This window comes from Lissotriton vulgaris, unplaced genomic scaffold (assembly GCF_964263255.1).
Source record: "Lissotriton vulgaris unplaced genomic scaffold, aLisVul1.2 SCAFFOLD_6595, whole genome shotgun sequence".
NCBI lineage: Eukaryota > Metazoa > Chordata > Amphibia > Caudata > Salamandridae > Lissotriton > Lissotriton vulgaris.
The window spans coordinates 46,389-72,196 of record NW_028254686.1 but is presented as its reverse complement, the minus strand read 5'-3'; the positions used below and the strand labels follow the sequence as shown (position 1 = coordinate 72,196).

Sequence of the window (25,808 nt, the reverse complement as noted above, 5' to 3'; positions counted from 1 at the left end):
ACTTTTCCACAGTTTTGTAAAATGACCACAGACACCTGATTAAGTTCAAGTTTTTATATAAGATTTCAAAGTGAAGAAGCCAAAATAATAAGCGATACACAGAGTAATATATCAAACATCAAAATCAATACCAAAAGGTAACTTTGCACAAAATTTATGACCATTTAGAATATATGGGAAACTACAGGGAGAAGTTTTAGCACGTACTATTCACTGCAACGTTATACTAGAACATAGGAATGAGATGGGACTTAGAACATGTACTTAACCTAAGTGTTCAGAATATTCTTGCTAAGCTCACTGCAAACCACTAAAGGAAAGGGGAAAACGGGAACATGCTATGGTTTATAAAATCAATGAAGTTCTAAAGGAGAGGGGGAGAGAAGGAACCAACTAAAATTCAGGCACATATAAGTTCAATGGCCATAAGGCAATAACTCAGGTAAGAATGCTTTAACAGATCAGAGAGAGAGAGAGAGAGAGAGAAAAAGAGATACGCAAACCCACAATCTATATTTACCTAATTCAGATTGAAGACCAACCCTGGCCACGGGTCAGTTGGGAAGGCGGGGACAGGGACCCTCAGAAAAGGAATGCCAGACTGTGAGCAGGTACAGCTCACGGAGAATAAGGACAGGATACCCCTCAGGTTCGGATCAAGGACTGGGCCTCCCAGGGTACGACCAACACCCACAGCTTCGGACAGCAACGCCTGCGTTACCCCCTCCTGCAAGTAATCCGCCAGAAACCCTGATTGGATTTTCGAATTCCCCAGCAAAGTGCTTCGCCAGCACCTAGGATTTTCCACCCCTTAGGAGATTGTGGAAAGTATGGACAAAGTGCTCCGCAGCACTTTCAGAATGAGCACCTATTGAGATCGTAGGGTCAGTGACAGGTCTGCTACTCGGACAAGTCGGACAATTTTCCTAAGCTAAACTAGGGTAGTTATACAGTTTGGGGACCCTTAGACCACCCATAAATGTTGCAAGTGACAGTTTCCCACATTGTGATTGGTCAGGAGAGGTGGCGCGGTCTTTACCACCTCCTAGAATTCAGTTTCACATGATTAAATATGCAATTTTGAATACCCGCCCCTCAGGTTCACGTTCCCATGCATAGAATACAGTAGTACAGGACAGTTTTCAATAGGTAGCAACAATATTGCTTCTTTCAAGGTGAGACTCCGTATTCCCAGCGGTGTTCCCAGGCGCATTGTGCTTCAGGAGCCAGCTGGCTAGGTTTAGCTTCTGCGCAGTTGGAACTTTCTCTGGTCAGGTGACGGTGCCCAGCAGAGCCTCAAGCATGGCTCCGCTCATGAATACCCAGCCCACAAAGACGCGGCACATGAAAAGTAAGCGAAGACAAATTAGAATCATACATAAAAATGATCGCACTGTATACCAAGCTAAAACTTAACCAACCCTTACTTTATAATGACTATAGCGTTAAAGATTAATGCGAAAGAATAGATAGGCTAAAAGCTGCTGCAGTAAGCAGAGAGCGTGGTAAGAGACAAGCGGCCATATTTAGCATCAATGCGCATGAGCACAGAATCCCTCCAGAATGCGAGTGCGTCACATCACATGGGTATGACCGACGCATGCGCAGACTGAATTTGCGGCAAAGCAGCCATTTTCAGTGCAAGCTTCGTTAGTACGTGAAAAGACAAACAAGCAAGCATCCTAGGGACACCCGCGTGTAGGGGAAAACACTTTACAAATGACGAACAATGGTGTTAATATTATTATGCAATTATAGACAAGGGTTTTGCATACGAGCAAGGCGCTATGCGTGCGAATCCTTGCTCCATCAAATGCAGCTTCCCAGGGCTTCAAGATCATGAAAGTCATACTATTGACATGCATGGCGGTACATACATATATGTATGTCTATTAACCCCATTATATCAGGACGTGCTGTAGAGAGTATTGGTGTTTCAGATCCAGCGCCTCGAAGGCTCACTTGGAGACTCCTCTTTCCCCGAAGTTATTTAAACCCAACAACCTGCTTCAAACCTAGAAACTTGGCGCTGGAGACGAGTTCGTGCACGAGCCGCCCTCGTCCTCGAGCGGTCCCTGGCCGAACTCTGTGCACACTCATACCTTCTATATTAAGATATCTGGGTTCAAGTGCAGCATTGGGCCAGGGACATTTAAGCGCTTTACACAACAGTCAGAACATTTGTATTAAAGCAGACTTTATTAAGCACCGCTGGTGCAGGGGGTCCAGAATCACAGGATACAGAGCCGACGCCGGGATTCGAGCCTGGTTCTGCAGTTCCACTGTCGGCAGCTCTGGCCACTTCCTCGTTCTCGTTGCGATGCCAATTGGAACCTAAAACTGCAGGAGCTCCGGCCGCAAGAATCCCCTGCCCGCTGCTGCCAGAGCGGCACTTAAACACGCTCCATGGGAAAGGGTTAATTTCAGTAGTTCCTGCGTTGCTCGTCCCCGTACTTCAGGGCCTGGACCTGCTGCTTCTGGGAGCACTGGGGCTCTCCTTGCCCAAAAACAAGCTCTGGGACTCGGGGGGAGAAAACGGAGAAGTGCTGGTACTCAGTACCGATGAGCACCGGCCCATTTAAAGCTCTGGACACATGTTGGACAGGCCGCATGGAAGGCCCGGTCCCTCCCCGCATGGCGGGGCCCGGACCCCTGCTCCTCCTATGTCCTCCACCAGAACCATCCCGGCAACCCACCGGGGCAACCCCCGACCCATCACCAACGGAACCCCAGCTCCTGAACCCCCCGGTATCGGCTGGCCCAGGGCCCCTTTCAGCACCCCTGCCCCCGGCCCAGCCGCCATTTTGGACACTACACGACAACGCCGCGTGGCCTCAGGTCGACCCCAACCCCGGGCCTGGCCAGGCCCCGACATCGAGGCACCACCATCCACCCAGGGGGTGAAGAGACCACTTGGCAGGTCAATGGGAGAAGGAGTGTCGATGGCTCTCCTCCGCCAGGTGTCGATCGCCCCCAGCCTCCCCAGGCGCTGGCTCCACCCCCCTGCTGGGTGTCTGGACTCCCTCATCCCGGACCTCCCGACCTCCAAGTGCGAGGGTCCGGACATCAAAGGGCGCCAGACCTATAACTGGGGCAGCTCCAGAACAGGAAGGCAGTTGTATCCTGGAGTCGAGAGACACCGAGACGAACTCATCCTTGGAGGTCTGCTGGCGCTGCCGCGACTCCTTCTTGTGAACCATCTTCGGAGCCTGCTGGCGCTGCCGCGGCCCTCTTCATCATGAAACCATCTTCGAAGCCTGCTGGCGCTGCCGCGGCCCTCTTCATCGTGAAACCACCTCCAGAGCCTGCTGGCGCTGCCGCGGCCCTCTTCAACGTGAAACCATCTACGTAGCCTGCTGGCGCTGCCGCGGCCCTCTTCATCGTGAACCTTCATCGAAGCCTGCTGGCGCTGCCGCGGCCCATCCTTACGAACTCTCCAGCTTGAGGATTGTGAGCTCCACCTCCTACTGCTCCCGTACCGGACCGGTACTAAGACTGTCCCGCTACCCCTTTCCCCCAAAGAGACTAGAATTGGCAGGATCCTCGTATCCTGGTCCCGCTGTATCGTTTATCACCTTACCTCAAGATTTCTATATAAAGTGTGCAGAACTCATCTTTGTGTGGTGTCCATCTGTGGGGGGGAAGTTACTTGTCTGTACGATCACCGGAGAAGGTCCTCACCAGAGGCCTCTCCCCCCTGTACTCGGCCGACCCTCCGGGTCTCCGTCTAACAACACTAATGCTGTGTTTCTCTCGTAGGTGAGCCCATATCACACGGATGCGCTGTGACACCAGTCTGTCTCACGGAAAGTGGTCTTGTTGGACCAGGAGGGGCACCAAAAGGGCTATCCTTATATCTCTGAAGCTCCTGAGGCCCGTAGCCCTCGTGGGAACTGTGCAACCAGAACCCCTGGACACGTGACCATTTGCAGCTGCACATGTTTCCTGGTATTCCCCGAGGCTGTGCTTTGGGATACTTATAGTCCAGACCCCGAGCAGTGATTCCACTGAAGATCACCAGCCTAAACTCCCCGAGTGTTCTGTGGGCTGGTTCCAACTGTTTCTTCTCGAGGTCCCTTCGTGATATCTTGACCGCCGAATTAAGAGCACAGACAACTTATACGTCCCATAAATGATTTAAATCGTAAGTCCTAAACCATTAAAGCGTCTTTTATTCTTCGTTCCATAGTACATGAAGGAAGTTTTTATTCTTCGTTTGATAAAGATTAAAACAGCCAACACGTTTCATTCCCTTATTATATTGAAACTTCTTCAGGGCTGTAAACAATTTAAGTGTATAATATTTACATTAATGAATATTACAGATTTCATTAACGATTCATATATATCACAGTACATTAAAAACCAATACATAAAACATACAAGAAGTGCAGACGGATTACTGTTTCGACTCTGTAAGTAGGAAGCCCCATTCCTATGAATATTTTATGGTGTTAACCCGATTGCCAGCAGAAACAGGCGACCATGTTTGTTTTCTCACAAAGTGTACACATAATGTAAGTCTAATATTGCAATTGATCCCCATAGGGTGATTTACAAGAGATGGTTACAAATACCAGTTTATATCAAATTGGCATCATAACTGCATTTTACACAGAGTTTATTACAATGAATACACAACTGGTACAAAATGATTTCACAAAACGTACCGTGCACTAGGATATTCTGAAGTCCATCATGTTTTAGTGCACTGTGACTACTGTGGTCGAGTAACTAAAATTGATACAATGAGTAATTACAAAAAAGAGAAGAGGTTAATGATTAACACAGGTAATTGATGTTATTTGGATTGGTCGCCACTGCTTATATATATATTTATGTATTGGTTATTAATGTATTGTGATATAATATATAGAAAACATGAATGAAATCTGTCACATCCATTGATGTAAATATTGTACATTACAGCCCTGAAGAAGTTACATTGTAATGAGGGAACGAAACGCGTTGGCTGTTTTTATTTTTATAGAATGAAGAATAAAAGACTCTGTTATCTAATGTGGGATGAAGGACACAAGGCTCTTAAAAGGACTGTAGGATTTTAGATTTCAATTATTTGCAGAACATATAAGTTGTGCACACTCCTTGTGAATCCATGTGTGTCCTGCATGGTGAGGCGTGGTACCTGAGGAGCGGGGTGTGTTTGCAGATGCGCCTTTGGCTGGAAAAGGACTGGCTAGGGGAGGGCTCTAGGTTGTGTCCACAGATGCTCGTGTGCACTGCTTGCACGAGCTTGGGATAGTGAAGGCGGGGGAGGGGGCAGGTAGCACTAGTGGTAACAGGTTCCTTGCATCAACCAATACCCACTTTGCAGATATGTTTGCCCACCAGCCCGTTAATGGCTGGAAGGAATGAACCCACAGCTCTGGGCTGGAACTGTTAGTGGGGTGCTGCCCTAGCGCTGTACTGGCCCAAGCGGGCTTCCGTCCGCAGCACGCATGCGCCTCACTGGCTCTCGACAAGGGAAGGTGGGCAAAAGGAAAAATCCCCTGGAGGGAAACCAACAAAGTCTGTGGCGGGAACAAGGGCAGAGAGAAGACTCAAAACGTCATTTTAAAAACCTAGACTTTTTTGTTGGACACAAATAATGTGTTGCCAACAGACCTACAAAACTAAAATAACAACTGAAATGAAAGGAAAAAGTAAAGCCTACATTTAAAAGAACAAAGGAAGAGACAAGTCTGTCAGGCTAAAAAGTCAACTAATCAAACCAACCAAAAATAACAGCAGTGAGGCAACTACCTTCCTCCCTGGAAGAAAAAAAGCTGCAGTGACGCGACTGCTGCAGCCGCGTCATTTTTAAGTCTGGTCTGTATGATGACGTATGCATGTGTCATCACATAAGCGCGCCCCTCGAAAATAACAAGAGTGATACGGATCAGTAAACCAGTAAACTAATGGACAAGGATAGCCATTGAATAAGAAGCAAGCAAATGAGAGTGACAATAAAACCAACCAATAGTAAGCAATGGGCGGGCTTTAAACCCACTCTAAATTCCAATAGGTCTTTGGAAACTGGATACCTTGTAATGTGTGGTGGGATGGACCTAAAAGGTGAGCAGGAGATATCTGAAGGGCGGTCCACGATCTCTTGAAGATCCAGGACCGCCATCTTACGACAGTCACCAGGCGTCAACAAGAAGACGGCGGTTGTTCGGTGAAAGACGCGCTCTTGGCTACAGAGAGAAGACGGCGCAAAGGCCTAACACAGCAGTGATTTTGTAAGAAGGGGACCCCTACGGAAAACAATATGTCTTGCTAGCTGTAGGGAAAAGAATACAATGGGGTAAAGAAAAATGCTAAATACAAAAACTGTCTTAAATCATCACGTCAAAAACAACAACAGCAGGCCTAATTCTGTGCAGGCTTTGCTTGTTAGATAAACATGAACATAGCACTCAATACAATTTGTTCTGATACAAAACTAGATTTTATTCTTTAAGGTATTTCTTATTTTTCTTTTTTTGCTATTTAGATATTTTCATGATTCATTTAGTTCATAATTTCAATTCACAGCCTCATATGTACATGACATATGCACAGAATATATGCATCACATCACAAACAATACAATACAGTGCTGTACAAAACTCAAATAAAAAACTAGGAGAGGAAGTTCCTATATTAACAAATCTTTTCTGTGGCTGGCGGTCGGATAACACACTAGGAGAGGAAGTTCCTATATTAACACATTTTTTCAGTGGCTGGCGGTCGGTTAACACACGATGCGCATTTCGTGTTTTGAGCCTTCTTCAGGAGAACCGTCTCAATTTTTTTTCTACAATAAAGTGCAAAATAAATACAATAAAAACACATGTAACCACACTAAAGGCCTGAAAATTAATTGTCGATACAGCGGTGAACCATCCATGGAGCCCGCCAAGGCCGAGGTCTCAGCAAGTAACCGGCTCGCCTTCAGCAATGCGTAACCAAGCAGAAGTAAAGCCCTTGAAGGACTGCGTAAACCTCGTTTCTACTTATTTTAAAGTCTCTTCAAGCTCAGCATAATTTTCAAGACTCCCAGGGTGAATCTTGAAAAACATGAATTCTCTGCGATTGTTCCTGTGCCGGGTGTAAATCTAAGGTTCACCTCCTAATCTCAGGCAGCAGCTGCGTAATCCCGCTCCCCACTCACCCACACAGGTTCCAAGATTCAGATTTGACTAACAAATGTAATGGGAGGGGTCATGTAACCAGAGCAGGTGTAACCAAAGCGCCGCTGCTGGCAGGAGGCCTTCCAGGCGCTACAATGGATCCAGCACCCCACCTGTGTCTACCCATGTGGGGTGAACAAGGCACACAAGATCACACATTTCCTTGTCTCTCCCTCTTTAAATGTGTTCTTGTAGAGTTTAAACATATTATAATGGATCATAAAAAATTAAAATACAAAACGTTTTAAGCCTAATGTGTTAATTATCTTTTGTTGTGAAACAAATTCATCAATGGTTTACATTTGTATCGATTACAAAAAAAATCTAAATATGGTCAATTATGGATTCATATTTTTCCTATTTTCGTTGATGTTTTATGCAAGATACTGCTTCTCTGTACAGTGTACTAAAATAAAGTACACTATGCAGAGAGTGCAGGATATCCCTAGAGAAAGATAGAGGCAGTAAGTAGATAAGACTACCTCTGTTTTTGATGCAGTGTGGGCGAGCAGGTAGGAGTATCAGACGACCGCCTTTAGCATTTGCTGTACTCAAAGAGGCAATAAATGAGACACACATTCAAAAATAAATATGAGACCAATTCGTATAAAAAATTACACAAACTTTATGTACGTTTTGAGGTTGCAAGACTTCAAAATAGTGAAAAAATACTTTGTGCAATTTTAATTCTTCATTGAAAGTAGTGTAAACGAAAGAAGCAATTTTTTTTAGCATTGTAGCGCGATACGGTCAATACCAGCAAACTTTTACCATCGTGGTCAGTGTAGTTATCAATGGATGCAATGGAGTTCGGGATACCGCTAACATGGGAACCGTAGCGGTCAGCGGTTGAAGCAATGGAGTTCAATGGAGTCAGGGCACCGCCAACCCAGGGACCATCGCGATCGCTGAAAAGAGAGTGCAGAAAGAGATATCAGAGGACCACTGACACAGTTACCAATGTGGTCGATGGAACCAGGACTCTGCCGTAGAACTTCGGGTGACCACGGTCACTCAGGGCTTAAGGGATGATCTTCCCTGTAAGGAAGAAGGTCTTTGAGGCCCAGGACTCCAGTACAGTAGGAAGTAGAGGGCAACTTGGTTTGGGGGTACCTGGGGTCATCAGGGCTAGTTTCGGTCTTCACCTGCGGCAGTTGGGTCACGGGTGTGATGCAGGACAGTCCGACGCGGTCTTGCCCAAGTTGCAACGGTCACATAGTCGACTCCACAAGGAATCAGGTGCAAGTTCACAGGAGTGGGGCTGTTTCCAGCATCAGTCACTATACTGAGAGGAGCTTTCTCCCTGGCTGCTGCATTGTGAGAGTTGGTCCCTGGTGTAGAGGCCAACAAGCCTTGGCTGCTGCACCTGAAGAGTTGGTGGTGAGTCGCTTAGACACAGACCGTACTGGTCCTCACCATTTGTCGATTTATACTGGTGGTATGCCGGGGACTAGTGCTTCTAGTTCAAAGGGGGGTTCATGGCGATTTGTAGAAGGCTAGAGGTCTCCGGGGTTTCTTGGAGGCCTTGCAGTTTTCCAGGAAGGCAGTAGGTTAGCAGGGTTTGGCGCTAATTTCTTCTGCAGGGGGACTGAGTTCTTCAACCGCGGCTGTCTCCCTCCATCATCTTCTTGTGGTCCGTCGAATCTGAAGTCAGGTTCTCGGGGGGCCATCTAAATACTGGATTATGGGGCGATTTTAGGGGAGCGCAGGTAGTAGCCAATGGCTGCTTACCTGCAAGGAGTCTGCATCATCTTTTGTGGGCCCACGTGGGGGTTGGAGCATACCCTGACTCCGAATAGGCTACTATACCCATCCTCAAGATGGCGGAGAGAGAAAAGTGGGGTTTACCTCGCCTGCCCCACCTGAGGGGTGGTCCAGGGTGAAGGAAGGCCCACCTCCTATTTTATCTAATTTTCCAGTCAGTCCTCCTACCAAAGGTGAGGCAGGACTTGGGGGGAGGGGGGGTTCCATTTGCTTCTAACAGCAGCGCCTGGGAGCAGGGTTCAAAGGCGGCATGGCCTTTGAACCTTTGAAGTTCCTGCTTCTGCCAAGGCAGGTCCTGCACGGGGGAAGGTGTGACCACCTCCGCCCAGAGTCGGCTTTGTCTCTGGATCTGGAGAGCTCCGGCCCTCTGCTCATGGGTCCAGACACATGTCTGGTGATGGCAGGCTGGCTAAAACTAGACAGGGGCCACACCAGTGATTGGTAAGGTTTCGGGGCACCCTCCAAAAGGGTCTCCTGTGGGAATGTATTAATAAATCCAACACTGGCATCAGCAAGGATTTATTAGGACAAGATTTTTGGTACCAAGCATCTTAGAAATCAGTGCAGCCGCCATGGAGCTCGGAAACTCGGGTTGATGAGTATCCAGCCCATGAACACTTTAGGGCTTCCCTGGTCACTTACAACACCCAGAATGGGCTGAACATTGTAGGGGCACATCTGTTCATGCTGACATGCCCACACATAGGATATAGTGCACCCTGCCTTAGGGCTCAAGGCCTGCCTTACCTATATCTTATGCACTCTGAGGGTGGCATGGTGCACAGGGCTCTGTGCCATGTCGACTCTTCGGTTTGTCCTGAACCTGGACACACAGCCTGTGACAGCCGCACCGCTGGGTCCGGGTGAGGGGCCCCAAGGGGACCTTCTTCTGCCCTCAGGCCCTGGGTACCAGGGGTGCTATTTACTGGGGCTTACAGGGGAAACAGACGTTGTGCTGATCATGGTATAGTTTTAGGGAAAGGATATCTGGCCCTCAGAACCTGGTTAGCAGGGACTCAGTGCACTTACCGTTCGAAATTACATAAGCCAAAAAGTGGGGTCTAAGCATGTCAAAAGAGGCGCTTTCCTACATTTTATGAATCATTGGTGAAGTGTGTTAAAGCTATACTCTAAACATTCAAAGGGGCAGGAGAGAAGAACTGGCTGGCGTCACAGCACCAGTTCACCCAGATGCATTATGGTAGATGTAGTACATGAACACGTCCACTGCTATGTACTCTCAGGTTGAAGCATGTTTGACTCCTGTTGGCACAGCCAATGCTTGAATCTCTGCACACACGCGTTTCTGGATGTTTGTCCTTCCTCAGCAGAGAGTAAAGGACTCACTCCCACCGGGGGATACATGCTGCCCCCTGCCGGGCAGTTCTTTTTACATCACCTTGGCTTCCAGTGGACTCTGTGCACACATACTGAGCCATGCTATTGGCTGGAATTTCACCTCTTTCGAGTTCCTCTTCTTCTTGCAGACTTCCTGGCTGAAGCGTAGCTCCTGCCACCTGAGGACTAGGGGAGGGAGGTCACACCTGCCTGCATGAGGCGCTGGACTGCACCTATCGCGGTAGCAGACGTGAAACCACGAAGTACGTTCCCCTTGAGGGTGAGTCAGCATCTGTCAGGGGGGCAACCTGACCCCAGGAAGGAAGGCCTCACTTGGAATGGGAATGCACTTTCCAGGAATGGGTGAACCTCATCCTAGAACCTGTGGATGGCCTCAGGACAAGACTGACAAGACAAGCTCACCATCTCTGGTGGTTCTCAGCACCCGCTCTTATCTCGCAGTCAAGCTCACTGTCTCTGGTGGTTCTCGGCACCCTGCTTATCTCAGTCAAGGTCCCCATCTCTGGTGGTTCTCGGCACCCCTGCTTATCTGTCAGTCAAGCTCACCATCTCTGATGGTTCTCAGCACCCCCGCTTATCTGTCAGTCAAGCTCACCATCTCTGATGGTTCTCAGCACCCCCGCTTATCTGTCAGTCAAGCTCACCATCTCTGATGGTTCTCAGCACCCCCGCTTATCTGTCAGTCAAGCTCACCATCTCTGATGGTTCTCAGCACCCCCGCTTATCTGTCAGTCAAGCTCACCATCTCTGATGGTTCTCAGCACCCCCGCTTATCTGTCAGTCAAGCTCACCATCTCTGGTGGTTCTCAGCACCCCCGACCATGACACCAACAGACTTCAGTCTAGGAAGTGAAACAAATGAAAAACAAGACAACAGGCCCTTTCAATCAGGGCACCCTGGCTCCGGAAGAACATCTGTGGCCATGAGGAAACGGTTCGAGATTCACCCCTTTAAAGAACATTACATCATAATGTATTAACCGTAAGTAGCGTAAGGGTGTGTGCCGAGAACCATCAGAGATGGTGAGCTTGTCTGTAAAATAAGCGAGGGTGCCGAGAACCACCAGAGATGGTGAGCTTGTCTGCGAGATAAGAGGGGTGCAGAGAACCACCAGAGACGGTGAGCTTGTCTGCGAGATAAGAGGGGTGCAGAGAACCACCAGAGATGGTGAGCTTGTCTGCGAGATAAGAGGGGTGCAGAGAACCACCAGAGACGGTGAGCTTGTCTGCGAGATAAGAGGGGTGCAGAGAACCACCAGAGACGGTGAGCTTGTCTGCGAGATAAGAGGGGTGCAGAGAACCACCAGAGATGGTGAGCTTGTCTGCGAGATAAGAGGGGTGCAGAGAACCACCAGAGATGGTGAGCTTGTCTGCGAGATAAGAGGGGTGCAGAGAACCACCAGAGACGGTGAGCTTGTCTGCGAGATAAGAGGGGTGCAGAGAACCACCAGAGATGGTGAGCTTGTCTGCGAGATAAGAGGGGTGCAGAGAACCACCAGAGACGGTGAGCTTGTCTGCGAGATAAGAGGGGTGCAGAGAACCACCAGAGACGGTGAGCTTGTCTGCGAGATAAGCAGGGGTGCCGAGAACCACCAGAGATGGTGAGCTTGTCTGCGAGATAAGAGGGGTGCAGAGAACCACCAGAGATGGTGAGCTTGTCTGCGAGATAAGAGGGGTGCAGAGAACCACCAGAGACGGTGAGCTTGTCTGCGAGATAAGAGGGGTGCAGAGAACCACCAGAGACGGTGAGCTTGTCTGCGAGATAAGAGGGGTGCAGAGAACCACCAGAGATGGTGAGCTTGTCTGCGAGATAAGAGGGGTGCAGAGAACCACCAGAGATGGTGAGCTTGTCTGCGAGATAAGAGGGGTGCAGAGAACCACCAGAGACGGTGAGCTTGTCTGCGAGATAAGAGGGGTGCAGAGAACCACCAGAGATGGTGAGCTTGTCTGCGAGATAAGAGGGGTGCAGAGAACCACCAGAGACGGTGAGCTTGTCTGCGAGATAAGAGGGGTGCAGAGAACCACCAGAGACGGTGAGCTTGTCTGCGAGATAAGCAGGGGTGCCGAGAACCACCAGAGATGGTGAGCTTGTCTGCGAGATAAGAGGGGTGCAGAGAACCACCAGAGATGGTGAGCTTGTCTGCGAGATAAGAGGAGTGCAGAGAACCACCAGAGACGGTGAGCTTGTCTGCGAGATAAGAGGGGTGCAGAGAACCACCAGAGATGGTGAGCTTGTCTGCGAGATAAGCAGGGGTGCCGAGAACCACCAGAGATGGTGAGCTTGTCTGCGAGATAAGAGGGGTGCAGAGAACCACCAGAGATGGTGAGCTTGTCTGCGAGATAAGAGGGGTGCAGAGAACCACCAGAGACGGTGAGCTTGTCTGCGAGATAAGAGGGGTGCAGAGAACCACCAGAGATGGTGAGCTTGTCTGCGAGATAAGCAGGGGTGCCGAGAACCACCAGAGATGGTGAGCTTGTCTGCGAGATAAGAGGGGTGCCGAGAACCACCAGAGATGGTGAGCTTGTCTGCGAGATAAGCAGAGGTGCCGAGAACCACCAGAGATGGCGAGCTTGTCTGCGAGATAAGAGGGGTGCAGAGAACCACCAGAGATGGTGAGCTTGTCTGCGAGATAAGAGGGGTGCAGAGAACCACCAGAGACGGTGAGCTTGTCTGCGAGATAAGCAGGGGTGCCGAGAACCACCAGAGATGGTGAGCTTGTCTGTGAGATAAGCGGGGGCTGCCAAGAACCACCAAAGATGGTGAGCTTGTCTGTGAGATAAGCGGGGGTGCTGAGAACCACCAGAGATGGTGAGCTTGTCTGCGAGATAAGAGGGGTGCAGAGAACCACTAGAGACGGTGAGCTTGTCTGCGAGATAAGCAGGGATGCCGAGAACCACCAGAGATGGTGAGCTTGTCTGCGAGATAAGCAGAGGTGCTGAGAACCACCAGAGATGGTGAGCTTGTCTGTAAAATAAGCGACGGTGCCGAGAACCACCAGAGACGGTGAGCTTGTCTGCGAGATAAGCAGGGGTGCCGAGAACCACCAGAGATGGTGAGCTTGTCTGCGAGATAAGCAGAGGTGCTGAGAACCACCAGAGATGGTGAGCTTGTCTGTAAAATAAGCGACGGTGCCGAGAACCACCAGAGACGGTGAGCTTGTCTGCGAGATAAGCAGGGGTGCCGAGAACCACCAGAGATGGTGAGCTTGTCTGCGAGATAAGCAGGGGTGCCGAGAACCACCAGAGATGGTGAGCTTGTCTGTGAGATAAGCAGGGGTGCCGAGAACCACCAGAGATGGTGAACTTGTCTGTAAAATAAGCGACGGTGCCGAGAACCACCAGAGACGGTGAGCTTGTCTGCGAGATAAGCAGGGGTGCCGAGAACCACCAGAGATGGTGAGCTTGTCTGCGAGATAAGCAGGGGTGCCGAGAACCACCAGAGATGGTGAGCTTGTCTGCGAGATAAGCAGGGGTGCCGAGAACCACCAGAGATGGTGAACTTGTCAGCGAGATAAGCAGGGGTGCTGAGAACCACCAGAGATGGTGAGCTTGTCTGTAAAATAAGCGAGGGTGCCGAGAACCACCAGAGACGGTGAGCTTGTCTGCGAGATAAGCAGGGGTGCCGAGAACCACCAGAGATGGTGAGCTTGTCTGCGAGATAAGCAGGGGTGCTGAGAACCACCAGAGATGGTGAGCTTGTCTGCGAGATAAGCAGAGGTGCTGAGAACCACCAGAGATGGTGAGCTTGTCTGTAAAATAAGCGAGGGTGCCGAGAACCACCAGAGACGGTGAGCTTGTCTGCGAGATAAGCAGGGGTGCCGAGAACCACCAGAGATGGTGAGCTTGTCTGCGAGATAAGCAGGGGTGCCGAGAACCACCAGAGATGGTGAGCTTGTCTGCGAGATAAGCAGGGGTGCCGAGAACCACCAGAGATGGTGAACTTGTCAGCGAGATAAGCAGGGGTGTTGAGAACCACCAGAGATGGTGAGCTTGTCTGTAAAATAAGCGAGGGTGCCGAGAACCACCAGAGACGGTGAGCTTGTCTGCAAGATAAGCAGGGGTGCCGAGAACCACCAGAGATGGTGAGCTTGTCTGCGAGATAAGCAGGGGTGCCGAGAACCACCAGAGATGGTGAGCTTGTCTGCGAGATAAGCAGAGGTGCTGAGAACCACCAGAGATGGTGAGCTTGTCTGTGAGATATGCGGGGTGCTGAGAACCACCAGAGATGGTGAGCTTGTATGCAAGATAAGTGGGGGTGCCGAGAACCACCAGAGATGGTGAGCTTGTCTGCAAGATAAGCAGGGGTGCCGAGAACCACCAGAGATGGTGAGCTTGTCTGCAAGATAAGCAGAGGTGCCGAGAACCACCAGAGATGGTGAGCTTGTCTGCAAGATAAGTGGGGGTGCCGAGAACCACCAGAGATGGTGAGCTTGTCTGCAAGATAAGTGGGGGTGCCGAGAACCACCAGAGATGGTGAGCTTGTCTGCAAGATAAGCAGGGGTGCCGAGAACCACCAGAGATGGTGAGCTTGTCTGCAAGATAAGCAGAGGTGCCGAGAACCACCAGAGATGGTGAGCTTGTCTGCAAGATAAGTGGGGGTGCCGAGAACCACCAGAGATGGTGAGCTTGTCTGCAAGATAAGCAGAGGTGCCGAGAACCACCAGAGATGGTGAGCTTGTCTGCAAGATAAGCAGAGGTGCCGAGAACCATCAGAGATGGTGAGCTTGTCTGTAAGATAAGCAGAGGTGCCGAGAACCACCAGAGATGGTGAGCTTGTCTGCGAGTTAAGCGGGGGTGCCGAGAACCACCAGAGATGGTGAGCTTGTCTGTGAGATAAGCAGAGGTGCCGAGAACCACCTGAGATGGTGAGCTTGTCTGCAAGATAAGTGGGGGTGCCGAGAACCACCAGAGATGGTGAGCTTGTCTGTGAGATAAGCAGAGGTGCCGAGAACCACCAGAGATGGTGAGCTTGTCTGCAAGATAAGCGGGGGTGCCACGAACCCTCAGAGATGGTGAGCTTGTCTGCGAGATAAACAGGGTGCCTAGAACCACCAGAGACGGTGAACTTGTCTGCAAGATAAGCAGGGTGTCTAGAACCACCAGAGATGGTGAGCTTGTCTGCGAGATAAGAGGGGTGCCGAGAACCACCAGAGATGGTGAGCTTGTCTGTGAGATAAGCGGGGGTGCCGAGAACCCTCAGAGAGGGTGAGCTTGTCTGTGAGATAAGCGGGGCTGCCGAGAACCACCAGAGATGGTGAGCTTGTCAGCGAGATAAGCAGAGGTGTCGAGAACCACCAGAGATGGTGAGCTTCTCTGCGAGATAAGAGGGGTGCCGAGAACCCTCAGAGATGGTGAGCTTGTCTGCAAGATAAGCGGGGGTGCCACAAACCCTCAGAGATGGTGAGCTTGTCTGCGAGATAAGCGGGGTGCAGAGAACCACCAGAGACGGTGAGCTTGTCTGCCAAATAAGCAGGGTGGCGAGAACCACCAGAGATGGTGAGCTTGTCTGCGAGATAAACAGGGTGGCGAGAGCCACCAGAGATGGTGAGGTTTCCTGCGAGATAAGCGAGGGTGCCAAGAACCCCCAGAGATGGTGAGCTTGACTGCGAGATAAGCAGGGTGCTTAGAACCACCAGAGACGGTGAGCTTGTCTGCGAGATAAGCAAGGTGTCGAGAACTACCAGAGACGGTGAGCTTGTCTGCAAGATAAGAGGGGTGCCGAGAACCACCAGAGATGGTGAGCTTGTCTGCGAGATAAGCAGGGGTGCCGAGAACCACTAGAGATGGTGACCTTGTCTGTGAGATAATAAGGGGTGCCAAGAACCACCAGAGCTGGTGAGCTTGTCTGTGAGATAATAAGGGGTGCCAAGAACCACCAGAGATGGTGAGTTTGTCTGTGAGATAATAAGGGGTGCCAAGAACCACCAGAGCTGGTGAGCTTGTCTGTGAGATAATAAGGGGTGCCAAGAACCACCAGAGATGGTGAGCTTGTCTGTGAGATAATAAGGGGTGCCAAGAACCACCAGAGATGGTGAGCTTGTCTGCGAGATAACGGGGGTGCTGTTAACCACCTGAGATGGTGAGCTTGTCTGCGAGATAAGGGGGTGCTGTTAACCACCAGAGATGGTGAGCTTGTCTGCGAGATAAGGGGGGGTGTCGAGAACTACCAGAGACGCTGAGCTTGTCTGCGAGATAAGAGGGGTGCCGAGAACCACCAGAGATGGTGAGCTTGTCTGTGAGATAATAAGGGGTGCCAAGAACCACCAGAGATGGTGATCTTGTCTGTGAGATAATAAGGGGTGCCAAGAACCACCAGAGTTGGTGAGCTTGTCTGCGAGATAAGCATGGGTGCCGAGAACCACCAGAGATGGTGAGCTTGTCTGCGAGATAAGCGGGGTGCTGAGAACCACCAGAGACGGCGAGCTTGTCTGCGAGATAAGCAGGGGTGCTGAGAACCACCAGAGATGGTGAGCTTTTCTGCGAGATAAGCAGGGGTGCTGAGTACCACCAGAGATGGGGAGCTTCTCTGCAAGATAAGAGGGGTGCTGAGAACCACCAGAGACGGTGAGCTTTTCTGCGAGATAAGCGGGGGTGCTAAGAACCACCAGAGATGGGGAGCTTCTCTGCAAGATAAGAGGGGTGCCGAGAACCACCAGAGACGGTGAGCTTGTCTGCGAGATAAGCGGGGGTGCCACGAACCCTCAGAGATGGTGAGCTTGTCTGTGAGATAAGCGGGGTGCGAGAACCACCAGAGACGGTGAGCTTGTCTGCGAGATAAGCAGGGTGTGGGGAGCCACCAGAGATGGTGAGCTTGTCTGCGAGATAAGCGGGGGTGCTAAGAACCACCAGAGATGGTGAGCTTGTCTGCGAGATAAGCAGGGGTGCCGAGAACCACCAGAGACGGTGAGCTTTTCTGCGAGATAAGCGGGGGTGCTAAGAACCACCAGAGATGGTGAGCTTGTCTGTGAGATAAGCGGGGTGCGAGAACCACCAGAGACGGTGAGCTTGTCTGCGAGATAAGCAGGGGTGCTGAGAACCACCAGAGACGGTGAGCTTGTCTGCGAGATAAGCAGGGGTGCTGAGAACCACCAGAGACGGTGAGCTTTTCTGCGAGATAAGCGGGGGTGCTAAGAACCACCAGAGATGGTGAGCTTGTCTGTGAGATAAGCGGGGTGCGAGAACCACCAGAGACGGTGAGCTTGTCTGTGAGATAAGCAGGGGTGCTGAGAACCACCAGAGACGGTGAGCTTTTCTGCGAGATAAGCGGGGGTGCTAAGAACCACCAGAGATGGTGAGCTTGTCTGTGAGATAAGCGGGGTGCGAGAACCACAAGAGACGGTGAGCTTGTCTGCGAGATAAGCGGGGTGCCGAGAACCACCAGAGACGTTGAGCTTGTCTGCGAGATAAGCGAGGGTGTGGAGAACCGCCAGAGATGGTGAGCTTGTCTGTGAGATAAGCAGGGTGCCTAGAACCACCAGAGAAGGTGAGCTTCTCTGCGAGATAAGTGGGGGTGCCGAGAACCACCAGAGATGGTGAGCTTGTCTGTGAGATAAGCAGGGGTGCCTAGAACCACCAGAGATGGTGAGCTTGTCTGACAGATAAGGGGGGGTGCGGAGAGCCACCAGAAATGGTGAGCTTGTCTGAGAGATAAGCGGGGATACTGGTCATTGTGGCTTTGTAATTATGCAGCTGGTTTTGAAGACGGTGCAGCCATGAAGGGGAGCCATTAGAGTTCCATCAGGGAGGGGGTGATATGATCATATTTCCTCCGGCCCTGGATGAGACTTGTAGGATGTCTTAAAGGGGTGCCAGTGTGGAGTCTCAAAGCAGGGTGCTCTGCCCAAGACCAGGACCACTGCACCAGGACCCACACCAGACACTGCCCAGTAACCACTGACTATCCTAGGACCCACACTGGATACTGCCCAGTAACCACAGACTATCCTAGGACCCACACTGGATACTGCTCAGTAACCACAGACCTTCCTAGGACCCACACTGGATACTGCCCAGTAACCACAGACTATCCTAGGACCCACAAGGAATACTGCCCAGTAATTACAGACCATCCTAGGACCCACACTGGATACTGCGCAGTAACCACAGACCTTCCTAGGACCCACCCTGGATACTGCCCAGTAACCACAGACTATCCTAGGACCCACAAGGAATACTGCCCAGTAATTACAGACCATCCTAGGACCCACACTGGATACTGCGCAGTAACCACAGACCTTCCTAGGACCCACCCTGGATACTGCCCAGTAACCACAGACTATCCTATGACCCACACTGGATACTGCCCAGTAACCAAAGACTATACTAGGACCCACAAGGAATACTGCCCAGTAACCACAGACCATCCTAGGACCCACACTGGATACTGCTCAGTAACCACAGACCTTCCTAGGACCCACACTGGATACTGCCCAGTAACCACAGACTATCCTAGGACCCACACTGGATACTGCCCAGTAACCACAGACTATCCTAGGACCCGCACTGGATACTGCCCAGTAACCACTGACTATCCTAGGACCCACACTGGATACTGCCCAGTAACCACTGATACTGCCCAGTAACCACAGACTATACTAGGACCCACAAGAAATACTGCCCAGTAACCACAGACTATCCTAGGACCCACACTGGATACTGCTCAGTAACCACAGACCTTCCTAGGACCCACACTGGATACTGCCCAGTAACCACAGACTATCCTAGGACCCACACTGGATACTGCCCAGTAACCACAGACTATCCTAGGACCCGCACTGGATACTGCCCAGTAACCACTGACTATCCTAGGACCCACACTGGATACTGCCCAGTAACCACTGATACTGCCCAGTAACCACAGACCTTCCTAGGACCCACACTGGATACTGCCCAGTAACCACAGACTATTCTAGGACCCACACTGGATACTGCCCAGTAACCACAGACTATCCTAGGACCCACATTGGATACTGCCCAGTAACCACTGACTATCCTAGGACCCACACTGGATACTGCCGAGTAACCACAGACCTTCCTAGGACCCACACTGGATACTGCCCAGTAACCACTGACTATCCTAGGGCCCACACTGGATACTGCTCAGTAACCACAGACCTTCCTAGGACCCACACTGGATACTGCCCAGTACCCACTGACTATCCTAGGACCCACACTGGATACTGCTCAGTAACCACAGACCTTGCTAGGACCCACACTGGATACTGCCCAGTACCCACTGACTAGTCTAAGACCCACAAGGAATACTGCCCAGTAACCACAGACTATCCTAGGACCCACACTGGATACTGCTTAGTAACCACAGACCTTCCTAGGACCCACACTGGATACTGCCCAGTAACCACAGACTATCCTAGGACCCACACTGGATACTGCCCAGTAACCACAGACTATCCTAGGACCCACACTGGATACTGCCCAGTAACCACTGACTATCCTAGGACCCACACTGGATACTGCCCAGTAACCACAGACCTTCCTAGGACCCACACTGGATACTGCCCAGTAACCACTGACTATCCTAGGACCCACACTGGATACTGCTCAGTAACCACAGACCTTCCTAGGACCCACACTGGATACTGCCCAGTAACCACTGACTATCCTAGGACCCACACTGGATACTGCCCAGTAACCACAGACCTTCCTAGGACCCACCCTGGATACTGCCCAGTAACCAAAGACTATCCTAGGACCCACACTGGATACTGCCCAGTAACCACAGACTATCCTATGACCCACACTGGATACTGCCCAGTAACCACAGACTATACTAGGACCCACAAGGAATACTGCCCAGTAACCACAGACCATCCTAGGACCCACACTGGATACTGCTCAGTAACCACAGACCTTCCTAGGACCCACACTGGATACTGCCCAGTAACCACAGACTATCCTAGGACCCACACTGGATACTGCCCAGTAACCACAGACTATCCTAGGACCCGCACTTGATACTGCCCAGTAACCACTGACTATCCTAGGACCCACACTGGATACTGCCCAGTAACCACTGATACTGCCCAGTAACCACAGACTATCCTAGGACCCACACTGGATACTGCTCAGTAACCACAGACCTTCCTAGGACCCACACTGGATACTGCCCAGTAACCACAGACTATCCTAGGACCCACACTGGATACTGCCCAGTAACCACAGACTATCCTAGGACCCGCACTGGATACTGCCCAGTAACCACTGACTATCCTAGGACCCACACTGGATACTGCCCAGTAACCACTGATACTGCCCAGTAACCACAGACTATACTAGGACCCACAAGGAATACTGCCCAGTAACCACAGACTATCCTAGGACCCACACTGGATACTGCTCAGTAAACACAGACCTTCCTAGGACCCACACTGGATACTGCCCAGTAACCACAGACTATTCTAGGACCCACACTGGATACTGCCCAGTAACCACAGACTATCCTAGGACCCACATTGGATACTGCCCAGTAACCACTGACTATCCTAGGACCCACACTGGATACTGCCCAGTAACCACAGACCTTCCTAGGACCCACACTGGATACTTCCCAGTAACCACTGACTATCCTAGGGCCCACACTGGATACTGCTCAGTAACCACAGACCTTCCTAGGACCCACACTGGATACTGCTCAGTAACCACAGACCTTGCTAGGACCCACACTGGATACTGCCCAGTACCCACTGACTAGTCTAAGACCCACAAGGAATACTGCCCAGTAACCACAGACTATCCTAGGACCCACACTGGATACTGCTCAGTAACCACAGACCTTCCTAGGACCCACACTGGATATTGCCCAGTAACCACAGACTATCCTAGGACCCACACTGGATACTGCCCAGTAACCACAGACTATCCTAGGACCCACACTGGATACTGCCCAGTAACCACTGACTATCCTAGGACCCACACTGGATACTGCCCAGTAACCACAGACGTTCCTAGGACCCACACTGGATACTGCCCAGTAACCACTGAATATCCTAGGACCAACACTGGATACTGCTCAGTAACCACAGACCTTCCTAGGACCCACACTGGATACTGCCCAGTACCCACTGACTATCCTAGGACCCACACTGGATACTGCTCAGTAACCACAGACCTTCCTAGGACCCACACTGGATACTGGCCAGTATCCACTGACTAGTCTAAGACCCACAAGGAATACTGCCCAGTAACCACAGACTATCCTAGGACCCACACTGGATACTGCTCAGTAACCACAGACCTTCCTAGGACCCACACTGGATACTGCCCAGTAACCACAGACTATCCTAGGACCCACACTGGATACTGCTCAGTAACCACAGACCTTCCTAGGACCCACACTGGATACTGCCCAGTAACCACTGACTAGTCTAAGACCCACAAGGAATACTGCCCAGTAACCACAGACTATCCTAGGACCCACACTGGATACTGCTCAGTAACCACAGACCTTCCTAGGACCCACACTGGATACTGCCCAGTAACCACAAACTATCCTAGGACCCACACTGGGTACTGCTCAGTAACCAACAGACCTTCCTAGGACCCACACTGGATACTGCCCAGTACCCACTGACTATCCTAGGACCCACACTGGATACTGCCCAGTAACCACAGACTATCCTAGGACCCACACTGGATACTGCCCAGTAACCACTGACTATCCTAGGACCCACACTGGATACTGCTCAGTAACCACAGACTATCCTAGGACCCACACTGGATACTCCCCAGTAACCACTGACTCCCCTAGGACCCACACTGGACACTGCCCAGTAACCACAGACTATACTGGGACCCACACTGGGTACAGCCCAGTAACCACTCACTATCCTAGGACCCACTCTGGATACTGCTCAGTAACCACTGACTATCCTAGGACCCACACTGGATACTGCCCAGTAACCACTGACTATCCTAGGACCCACACTGGATACTGCCCAGTAACCACTGACTATCCTAGGACCCACACTGGATACTGCCCAGTAACCACAGACTATCCTAGGACCCACACTGGATACTGCCCAGTAACCACTGACTATCCTAGGACCCACACTGCATACTGCCTAGTAACCACAGACTATCCTAGGACCCACACTGGATACTGCCCAGTAACCACTGACTATCCTAGGACCCACACTGGATACTGCCCAGCAACCACTGACTATCCTAGGACCCACACTGGATACTGCCCAGTACCTACAGACTATCCTAGGACCCACCCTGGATACTGCCCAGTAACCACAGACTATCCTAGGACCCACACTGGATACTGCCCAGTACCTACAGACTCTCCTAGGACCCACACTGGATACTGCCCAGTAACCGCAGACTATCCTAGGACCCACACTGGATACTGCCCAGTACCCACAGACTACCCTAGGACCCACACTGGATACTGCCCAGTAACCAGTGACTATCCTAGGACCCACACTGGATACTGCTCAGTAACCGCAGACTATCCTAGGACCCACACTGGATACTGCCCAGTACCCACAGACTACCCTAGGACCCACACTGGATACTGCCCAGTACCCACAGAGTATCCTAGGACCCACACTGGATACTGCCCAATAACCACAGACTATCCTAGGACCCACACTGGATACTGCCCAGTAACCACTGACTATCCTAGGACCCACACTGGATACTGCCCAGTAACCACAGACTATCCTAGGACCCACACTGGATACTTCCCAGTAACCACTGACTATCCTAGGACCCACACTGGATACTGCCCAGTAACCACAGACTATCCTAGGACCCACACTGGATACTGCCCAGTAAACACAGACCTTCCTAGGACCCACACTGGATACTGCCCAGTAACCACAGACTATTCTAGGACCCACACTGGATACTGCCCAGTAACCACAGACTATCCTAGGACCCACATTGGATACTGCCCAGTAACCACTGACTATCCTAGGACCCACACTGGATACTGCCCAGTAACCACAGACCTTCCTAGGACCCACACTGGATACTTCCCAGTAACCACTGACTATCCTAGGGCCCACACTGGATACTGCTCAGTAACCACAGACCTTCCTAGGACCCACACTGGATACTGCCCAGTACCCACTGACTATCCTAGGACCCACACTGGATACTGCTCAGTAACCACAGACCTTGCTAGGACCCACACTGGATACTGCCCAGTACCCACTGACTAGTCTAAGACCCACAAGGAATACTGCCCAGTAACCACAGACTATCCTAGGACCCACACTGGATACTGCTCAGTAACCACAGACCTTCCTAGGACCCACACTGGATATTGTCCAGTAACCACAGACTATCCTAGGACCCACACTGGATACTGCCCAGTAACCACAGACTATCCTAGGACCCACACTGGATACTGCCCAGTAACCACTGACTATCCTAGGACCCACACTGGATACTGCCCAGTAACCACAGACCTTCCTAGGACCCACACTGGATACTGCCCAGTAACCACTGAATATCCTAGGACCAACACTGGATACTGCTCAGTAACCACAGACCTTCCTAGGACCCACACTGGATACTGCCCAGTACCCACTGACTATCCTAGGACCCACACTGGATACTGCTCAGTAACCACAGACCTTCCTAGGACCCACACTGGATACTGGCCAGTATCCACTGACTAGTCTAAGACCCACAAGGAATACTGCCCAGTAACCACAGACTATCCTAGGACCCACACTGGATACTGCTCAGTAACCACAGACCTTCCTAGGACCCACACTGGATACTGCCCAGTAACCACAGACTATCCTAGGACCCACACTGGATACTGCTCAGTAACCACAGACCTTCCTAGGACCCACACTGGATACTGCCCAGTAACCACTGACTAGTCTAAGACCCACAAGGAATACTGCCCAGTAACCACAGACTATCCTAGGACCCACACTGGATACTGCTCAGTAACCACAGACCTTCCTAGGACCCACACTGGATACTGCCCAGTAACCACAAACTATCCTAGGACCCACACTGGGTACTGCTCAGTAACCAACAGACCTTCCTAGGACCCACACTGGATACTGCCCAGTACCCACTGACTATCCTAGGACCCACACTGGATACTGCCCAGTAACCACAGACTATCCTAGGACCCACACTGGATACTGCCCAGTAACCACTGACTATCCTAGGACCCACACTGGATACTGCTCAGTAACCACAGACTATCCTAGGACCCACACTGGATACTCCCCAGTAACCACTGACTCCCCTAGGACCCACCCTGGACACTGCCCAGTAACCACAGACTATACTGGGACCCACACTGGGTACAGCCCAGTAACCACTGACTATCCTAGGACCCACTCTGGATACTGCTCAGTAACCACTGACTATCCTAGGACCCACACTGGATACTGCCCAGTAACCACTGACTATCCTAGGACCCACACTGGATACTGCCCAGTAACCACTGACTATCCTAGGACCCACACTGGATACTGCCCAGTAACCACAGACTATCCTAGGACCCACACTGGATACTGCCCAGTAACCACTGACTATCCTAGGACCCACACTGCATACTGCCTAGTAACCACAGACTATCCTAGGACCCACACTGGATACTGCCCAGTAACCACAGACTATCCTATGACCCACACTGGATACTGCCCAGTAACCACAGACTATCCTAGGACCCACACTGGATACTGCCCAGTAACCACAGACTATCCTAGGACCCACATCAGATACTGCCCAGTACCCGCTGACTGCTCCAGGACTTTCAATCTCTCACAGTAGCATTCCAAACCATAGGTTTTTTTTGTCCACCCTAATCGGGACCCAGCCGTATGCACGTCAGTCGTCACCCTACTCCCTATGGGAACAGCCCAGCCCAAACTGCCAGGCCAAGCTCTCCGTGAACCGAAACACAGGCAACCCAAGACGGGTTTCACCCTGGTTTGGGCTTATCAGTCGGGTGTAGGTTTGTTCCAGTGAGACAGTGGGCAAGGGACCCACGTCTGGGGCTACCCTTGGCCACTAAAGCGGGTCACATCAAACACACAAAAAGTGATGGGATGAAGCTTGCAATAAGTCTAACCGCTGGCAATCGCTCATATTCTGCCCAGTAACCAATCACAGACCAGGAACCCAGGAAAAACCCTCTCATCTTCCCTTCCTTTCGGGCCAGAGACTGTCCTTCTATTTTAAATCTACAACTTAACACCAACAGCACAGAACAATCCATCAAGTGTTCACGGCTGAAGTAAACCCAGGAACTTGTAGATGAAGCAAGAACAGTTTCCCTAAACCCCCTGCAGACAAAACAGGTTTTAAGAGGTTTGGAGAGTTTGCTGGCAGAACATGTACAAAAATAACCTCTAAAGCAGTCTGAAGGTACTTTAGGTGGAGGGTGTTGTACAACTGGGTGTAAAGGCACACTTGAGGGACCACACCCTGGCTCGTGCATGGAATGACGCTGACGCCCTTCCGGGCACACCTCTGCGTGATCGCAGATGGCAGGGGTAAGGTGTGCCA

The 25,808-nt window shown here is 51.0% G+C and overlaps 1 pseudogene; it reads left to right on the top strand.

The window, feature by feature from the left end:
* The first annotated feature begins 19,756 nt into the window (after positions 1-19,756).
* LOC147659458 (uncharacterized) lies at positions 19,757-23,179 on the top strand (annotated as a pseudogene).
* The last annotated feature ends 2,629 nt before the right edge of the window (positions 23,180-25,808 follow it).